Source organism: Labrus mixtus, unplaced genomic scaffold (assembly GCF_963584025.1).
Source record: "Labrus mixtus unplaced genomic scaffold, fLabMix1.1 SCAFFOLD_135, whole genome shotgun sequence".
Lineage (NCBI taxonomy): Eukaryota > Metazoa > Chordata > Actinopteri > Labriformes > Labridae > Labrus > Labrus mixtus.
The window spans coordinates 75,001-82,500 of record NW_026870363.1 but is presented as its reverse complement, the minus strand read 5'-3'; the positions used below and the strand labels follow the sequence as shown (position 1 = coordinate 82,500).

General features: G+C 42.7%; 1 long non-coding RNA gene across 1 annotated transcript in view; it reads right to left on the bottom strand.

The window, feature by feature from the left end:
* LOC132971448 (uncharacterized) overlaps positions 1-7,500 on the bottom strand; it is a 17,236-nt gene that overhangs the window by 9,706 nt on the left and 30 nt on the right. Inside the window, exon 1 of the long non-coding RNA XR_009672651.1 lies at positions 7,288-7,500. This exon is cut by the window's right edge and continues 30 nt beyond it. This is a non-coding gene — a long non-coding RNA (uncharacterized LOC132971448). The remainder of the gene's footprint in view (positions 1-7,287) is intronic.

Below are 7,500 nucleotides of genomic sequence, written 5' to 3'. Positions count from 1 at the left end.
GTTTGATCCATCAGAGTCCTCAATGTTTGATCCATCAGAGTCTGCTCCTCAATGTTTGATCCATCAGAGTCCTCAATGTTTGATCCATCAGTCTACTCCTCAATGTTTGATCCATCAGAGTCTACTCCTCAGTGTTTGATCCATCAGAGTCCTCAATGTTTGATCCATCAGAGTCTGCTCCTCAATGTTTGATCCGTCAGAGTCCTCAATGTTTGATCCATAAGAGTCTACTCCTCAGTGTTTGATCCATCAGAGTCTACTCCTCAATGTTTGATCCATCAGAGTCTGCTCCTCAATGTTTGATCCATCAGAGTCCTCAATGTTTGATCCATCAGTCTACTCCTCAATGTTTGATCCATCAGAGTCTACTCCTCAGTGTTTGATCCATCAGAGTCCTCAATGTTTGATCCATCAGAGTCTACTCCTCAGTGTTTGATCCATCAGAGTCTACTCCTCAGTGTTTGATCCATCAGAGTCCTCAATGTTTGATCCATCAGTCTACTCCTCAGTGTTTGATCCATCAGAGTCTACTCCTCAATGTTTGATCCATCAGAGTCTACTCCTCAATGTTTGATCCATCAGAGTCTACTCCTCAATGTTTGATCCATCAGAGTCTACTCCTCAGTGTTTGATCCATCAGAGTCCTCAATGTTTGATCCATCAGAGTCCTCAATGTTTGATCCATCAGAGTCCTCAATGTTTGATCCATCAGAGTCTGCTCCTCAATGTTTGATCCATCAGAGTCCTCAATGTTTGATCCATCAGAGTCCTCAATGTTTGATCCATCAGAGTCTACTCCTCAATGTTTGATCCATCAGAGTCTACTCCTCAGTGTTTGATCCATCAGAGTCCTCAATGTTTGATCCATCAGAGTCTGCTCCTCAATGTTTGATCCGTCAGAGTCCTCAATGTTTGATCCATCAGAGTCTACTCCTCAGTGTTTGATCCATCAGAGTCTACTCCTCAGTGTTTGATCCATCAGAGTCCTCAATGTTTGATCCATCAGAGTCTACTCCTCAGTGTTTGATCCATCAGAGTTTACTCCTCAGTGTTTGATCCATCAGAGTCTACTCCTCAGTGTTTGATCCATCAGAGTCTACTCCTCAGTGTTTGATCCATCAGTCTACTCCTCAGTGTTTGATCCATCAGAGTCTACTCCTCAGTGTTTGATCCATCAGAGTCCTCAATGTTTGATCCATCAGAGTCTACTCCTCAGTGTTTGATCCATCAGAGTCTACTCCTCAGTGTTTGATCCATCAGAGTTTACTCCTCAATGTTTGATCCATCAGAGTCTACTCCTCAGTGTTTGATCCATCAGAGTTTACTCCTCAGTGTTTGATCCATCAGAGTCCTCAATGTTTGATCCATCAGTCTACTCCTCAATGTTTGATCCATCAGAGTCTGCTCCTCAGTGTTTGATCCATCAGAGTCCTCAATGTTTGATCCATCAGTCTACTCCTCAATGTTTGATCCATCAGAGTCTGCTCCTCAGTGTTTGATCCATCAGAGTCTACTCCTCAGTGTTTGATCCATCAGAGTCCTCAATGTTTGATCCATCAGTCTACTCCTCAATGTTTGATCCATCAGAGTCTACTCCTCAGTGTTTGATCCATCAGAGTCCTCAATGTTTGATCCATCAGAGTCTGCTCCTCAATGTTTGATCCATCAGAGTCCTCAATGTTTGATCCATCAGTCTACTCCTCAATGTTTGATCCATCAGAGTCTACTCCTCAGTGTTTGATCCATCAGAGTCCTCAATGTTTGATCCATCAGAGTCTGCTCCTCAATGTTTGATCCGTCAGAGTCCTCAATGTTTGATCCATCAGAGTCTACTCCTCAGTGTTTGATCCATCAGAGTCTACTCCTCAGTGTTTGATCCATCAGAGTCCTCAATGTTTGATCCATCAGAGTCCTCAATGTTTGATCCATCAGAGTCTACTCCTCAATGTTTGATCCATCAGTCTACTCCTCAGTGTTTGATCCATCGGAGTCCTCAATGTTTGATCCATCAGAGTCCTCAATGTTTGATCCATCAGAGTCTACTCCTCAGTGTTTGATCCATCAGAGTCTACTCCTCAGTGTTTGATCCATCAGAGTCTGCTCCTCAGTGTTTGATCCATCAGAGTCTACTCCTCAATGTTTGATCCATCAGAGTCTACTCCTCAGTGTTTGATCCATCAGAGTCTACTCCTCAGTGTTTGATCCATCAGAGTCCTCAATGTTTGATCCATCAGAGTCTACTCCTCAATGTTTGATCCATCAGAGTCTACTCCTCAGTGTTTGATCCATCAGAGTCCTCAATGTTTGATCCATCAGAGTCTACTCCTCAATGTTTGATCCATCAGAGTCCTCAATGTTTGATCCATCAGAGTCTACTCCTCAGTGTTTGATCCATCAGAGTCCTCAATGTTTGATCCATCAGAGTTTTCAATGTTTGATCCATCAGAGTCTACTCCTCAATGTTTGATCCATCAGAGTCTACTCCTCAGTGTTTGATCCATCAGAGTCTACTCCTCAGTGTTTGATCCATCAGAGTCTACTCCTCAATGTTTGATCCATCAGAGTCTGCTCCTCAATGTTTGATCCATCAGAGTCCTCAATGTTTGATCCATCAGAGTCTACTCCTCAATGTTTGATCCATCAGAGTCTACTCCTCAATGTTTGATCCATCAGAGTCTACTCCTCAATGTTTGATCCATCAGAGTCTACTCCTCAGTGTTTGATCCATCAGAGTCCTCAATGTTTGATCCATCAGAGTCCTCAATGTTTGATCCATCAGAGTCCTCAATGTTTGATCCATCAGAGTCTGCTCCTCAATGTTTGATCCATCAGAGTCCTCAATGTTTGATCCATCAGAGTCCTCAATGTTTGATCCATCAGAGTCTACTCCTCAATGTTTGATCCATCAGAGTCTACTCCTCAGTGTTTGATCCATCAGAGTCCTCAATGTTTGATCCATCAGAGTCTGCTCCTCAATGTTTGATCCGTCAGAGTCCTCAATGTTTGATCCATCAGAGTCTACTCCTCAGTGTTTGATCCATCAGAGTCTACTCCTCAGTGTTTGATCCATCAGAGTCCTCAATGTTTGATCCATCAGAGTCTACTCCTCAGTGTTTGATCCATCAGAGTTTACTCCTCAGTGTTTGATCCATCAGAGTCTACTCCTCAGTGTTTGATCCATCAGAGTCTACTCCTCAGTGTTTGATCCATCAGAGTCTACTCCTCAGTGTTTGATCCATCAGAGTCTACTCCTCAGTGTTTGATCCATCAGAGTCCTCAATGTTTGATCCATCAGAGTCTACTCCTCAGTGTTTGATCCATCAGAGTCTACTCCTCAGTGTTTGATCCATCAGAGTTTACTCCTCAATGTTTGATCCATCAGAGTCTACTCCTCAGTGTTTGATCCATCAGAGTTTACTCCTCAGTGTTTGATCCATCAGAGTCCTCAATGTTTGATCCATCAGTCTACTCCTCAATGTTTGATCCATCAGAGTCTGCTCCTCAGTGTTTGATCCATCAGAGTCCTCAATGTTTGATCCATCAGTCTACTCCTCAATGTTTGATCCATCAGAGTCTGCTCCTCAGTGTTTGATCCATCAGAGTCTACTCCTCAGTGTTTGATCCATCAGAGTCCTCAATGTTTGATCCATCAGTCTACTCCTCAATGTTTGATCCATCAGAGTCTACTCCTCAGTGTTTGATCCATCAGAGTCCTCAATGTTTGATCCATCAGAGTCTGCTCCTCAATGTTTGATCCATCAGAGTCCTCAATGTTTGATCCATCAGTCTACTCCTCAATGTTTGATCCATCAGAGTCTACTCCTCAGTGTTTGATCCATCAGAGTCCTCAATGTTTGATCCATCAGAGTCTGCTCCTCAATGTTTGATCCGTCAGAGTCCTCAATGTTTGATCCATCAGAGTCTACTCCTCAGTGTTTGATCCATCAGAGTCTACTCCTCAGTGTTTGATCCATCAGAGTCCTCAATGTTTGATCCATCAGAGTCCTCAATGTTTGATCCATCAGAGTCTACTCCTCAATGTTTGATCCATCAGTCTACTCCTCAGTGTTTGATCCATCGGAGTCCTCAATGTTTGATCCATCAGAGTCCTCAATGTTTGATCCATCAGAGTCTACTCCTCAGTGTTTGATCCATCAGAGTCTACTCCTCAGTGTTTGATCCATCAGAGTCTGCTCCTCAGTGTTTGATCCATCAGAGTCTACTCCTCAATGTTTGATCCATCAGAGTCTACTCCTCAGTGTTTGATCCATCAGAGTCTACTCCTCAGTGTTTGATCCATCAGAGTCCTCAATGTTTGATCCATCAGAGTCTACTCCTCAATGTTTGATCCATCAGAGTCTACTCCTCAGTGTTTGATCCATCAGAGTCCTCAATGTTTGATCCATCAGAGTCTACTCCTCAATGTTTGATCCATCAGAGTCCTCAATGTTTGATCCATCAGAGTCTACTCCTCAGTGTTTGATCCATCAGAGTCCTCAATGTTTGATCCATCAGAGTTTTCAATGTTTGATCCATCAGAGTCTACTCCTCAATGTTTGATCCATCAGAGTCTACTCCTCAGTGTTTGATCCATCAGAGTCTACTCCTCAGTGTTTGATCCATCAGAGTCTACTCCTCAATGTTTGATCCATCAGAGTCTGCTCCTCAATGTTTGATCCATCAGAGTCCTCAATGTTTGATCCATCAGAGTCTACTCCTCAATGTTTGATCCATCAGTCTACTCCTCAGTGTTTGATCCATCGGAGTCCTCAATGTTTGATCCATCAGAGTCCTCAATGTTTGATCCATCAGAGTCTACTCCTCAGTGTTTGATCCATCAGAGTCTACTCCTCAGTGTTTGATCCATCAGAGTCTGCTCCTCAGTGTTTGATCCATCAGAGTCTACTCCTCAATGTTTGATCCATCAGAGTCTACTCCTCAGTGTTTGATCCATCAGTCTACTCCTCAGTGTTTGATCCATCAGAGTCCTCAATGTTTGATCCATCAGAGTCTACTCCTCAATGTTTGATCCATCAGAGTCTACTCCTCAGTGTTTGATCCATCAGAGTCCTCAATGTTTGATCCATCAGAGTCTACTCCTCAATGTTTGATCCATCAGAGTCCTCAATGTTTGATCCATCAGAGTCTACTCCTCAGTGTTTGATCCATCAGAGTCCTCAATGTTTGATCCATCAGAGTTCTCAATGTTTGATCCATCAGAGTCTACTCCTCAATGTTTGATCCATCAGAGTCTACTCCTCAGTGTTTGATCCATCAGAGTCTACTCCTCAGTGTTTGATCCATCAGAGTCTACTCCTCAATGTTTGATCCATCAGAGTCTGCTCCTCAGTGTTTGATCCATCAGAGTCTACTCCTCAGTGTTTGATCCATCAGAGTCTACTCCTCAATGTTTGATCCATCAGAGTCCTCAATGTTTGATCCATCGGAGTCCTCAACGTTTGATCCATCAGAGTCCTCAATGTTTGATCCATCAGAGTCCTCAATGTTTGATCCATCAGAGTCCTCAATGTTTGATCCATCAGAGTCTACTCCTCAGTGTTTGATCCATCAGAGTCTGCTCCTCAGTGTTTGATCCATCAGAGTCTACTCCTCAGTTTTTGATCCATCAGTCCTCAATGTTTGATCCATCAGAGTCTACTCCTCAATGTTTGATCCATCAGAGTCTACTTCTCAGTGTTTGATCCATCAGAGTCTACTCCTCAGTGTTTGATCCATCAGAGTCTACTCCTCAATGTTTGATCCATCAGAGTCTACTCCTCAATGTTTGATCCATCAGAGTCTACTCCTCAGTGTTTGATCCATCAGAGTCTGCTCCTCAATGTTTGATCCGTCAGAGTCTATTCCTCAGTGTTTGATCCATCAGAGTCTGCTCCTCAGTGTTTGATCCATCAGAGTCTACTCCTCAATGTTTGATCCATCAGAGTCTACTCCTCAGTGTTTGATCCATCAGAGTCTACTCCTCAGTGTATGATCCATCAGAGTCTACTCCTCAGTGTTTGATCCATCAGAGTCCTCAATGTTTGATCCATCAGAGTCTACTCCTCAATGTTTGATCCATCAGAGTCTACTCCTCAGTGTTTGATCCATCAGAGTCCTCAATGTTTGATCCATCAGAGTCTACTCCTCAATGTTTGATCCATCAGAGTCTACTCCTCAGTGTTTGATCCATCAGAGTCTACTCCTCAGTGTTTGATCCATCAGAGTCTACTCCTCAGTGTTTGATCCATCAGAGTCTGCTCCTCAGTGTTTGATCCATCAGAGTCTACTCCTCAGTGTTTGATCCATCAGAGTCTACTCCTCAGTGTTTGATCCATCAGAGTCCTCAATGTTTGATCCATCAGAGTCCTCAATGTTTGATCCATCAGAGTCTGCTCCTCAGTGTTTGATCCATCAGATCTCTTCAGGAGGTTTCTGCAGGTGTGAAAGCAGCTATAACTGATCAGGCTCTATGGGCTCCTCTTTCTTGGTAACTCGTGACCACCCTGAGGGTCCCGACCCCCACTTTGGGAACCACTGCTCTAGATAAGGACTTAAAATGCTGCTCAAATATTCTTCAATTTAAAAGAATGAATAAAGAAAAGGTTCATGGGAAATTAATGAGCAGATGATGTATTTGTTTGTTTCAGGAGGTTTTGTAAACATCATGTCAGGAAGCAGGTGTTGAACTGATTTTAAATCTGACATAATTAAGACAATAACATACGTGTTTATCTGCAGGTAATTTAACAATATAAACTTTTAATGACGTCATAAAACAACCTGCACACCTTTGGACATCAGCTAGCTGCAGTTAGCCTTCAAGCTAACCACTGACAAACTTGCTGTCATGGAGTTTAACCAGGTTTAAAGAAAACGTTTAATGTGAAACAGATCATTCATATATTTATAATATTACACTAAATATAAATGTGTTTCATGTGTTTTAATGCAGACTGTGTTTATCTACTGAGACATAAAAACAAGTTGAAACGAGGCTCAGCAGCCTGTTAGCATTGACGCTAACACAAAGATCGTTTATTTTACTGTGATGTGTTTACACCTGGGGTTTTCAGTTTGTGTAAATGTGTGTGTTTGTGTGTGTTTGTGTGTGATGGTATGTACACGTTAGTTACCTGGTCGTACGGTGATATCAGTGTTCTCCTCTTTCTATGTTTAACTTCTATCACAGCAGCCTGTTAGCCTTAAAGCTAATACAAAGATCGTTTATTAGACTGTAATGTGTGTAGAGTTTGTTTTTAAGTGTGATGGTATGTTCATGTTAGTTACCTGGTAATAACCTCCAGCTCGTTCTGTCAGTGTGTTCTCCTCTTTCTGCCTCTCTCTGAAGAAAAGCTGCTTTCACTCACATCAATGTTGTTCCAGAGTTAAATCCGCAGCACGTCGGGCTCCACTTCACAGAATAAAATCATGATTTGTCCGGAACAATAGGTTCGTCTGCCAGTCTCTGCCCGTCTCACCGCTTTGAGAAAAAAAACCCAA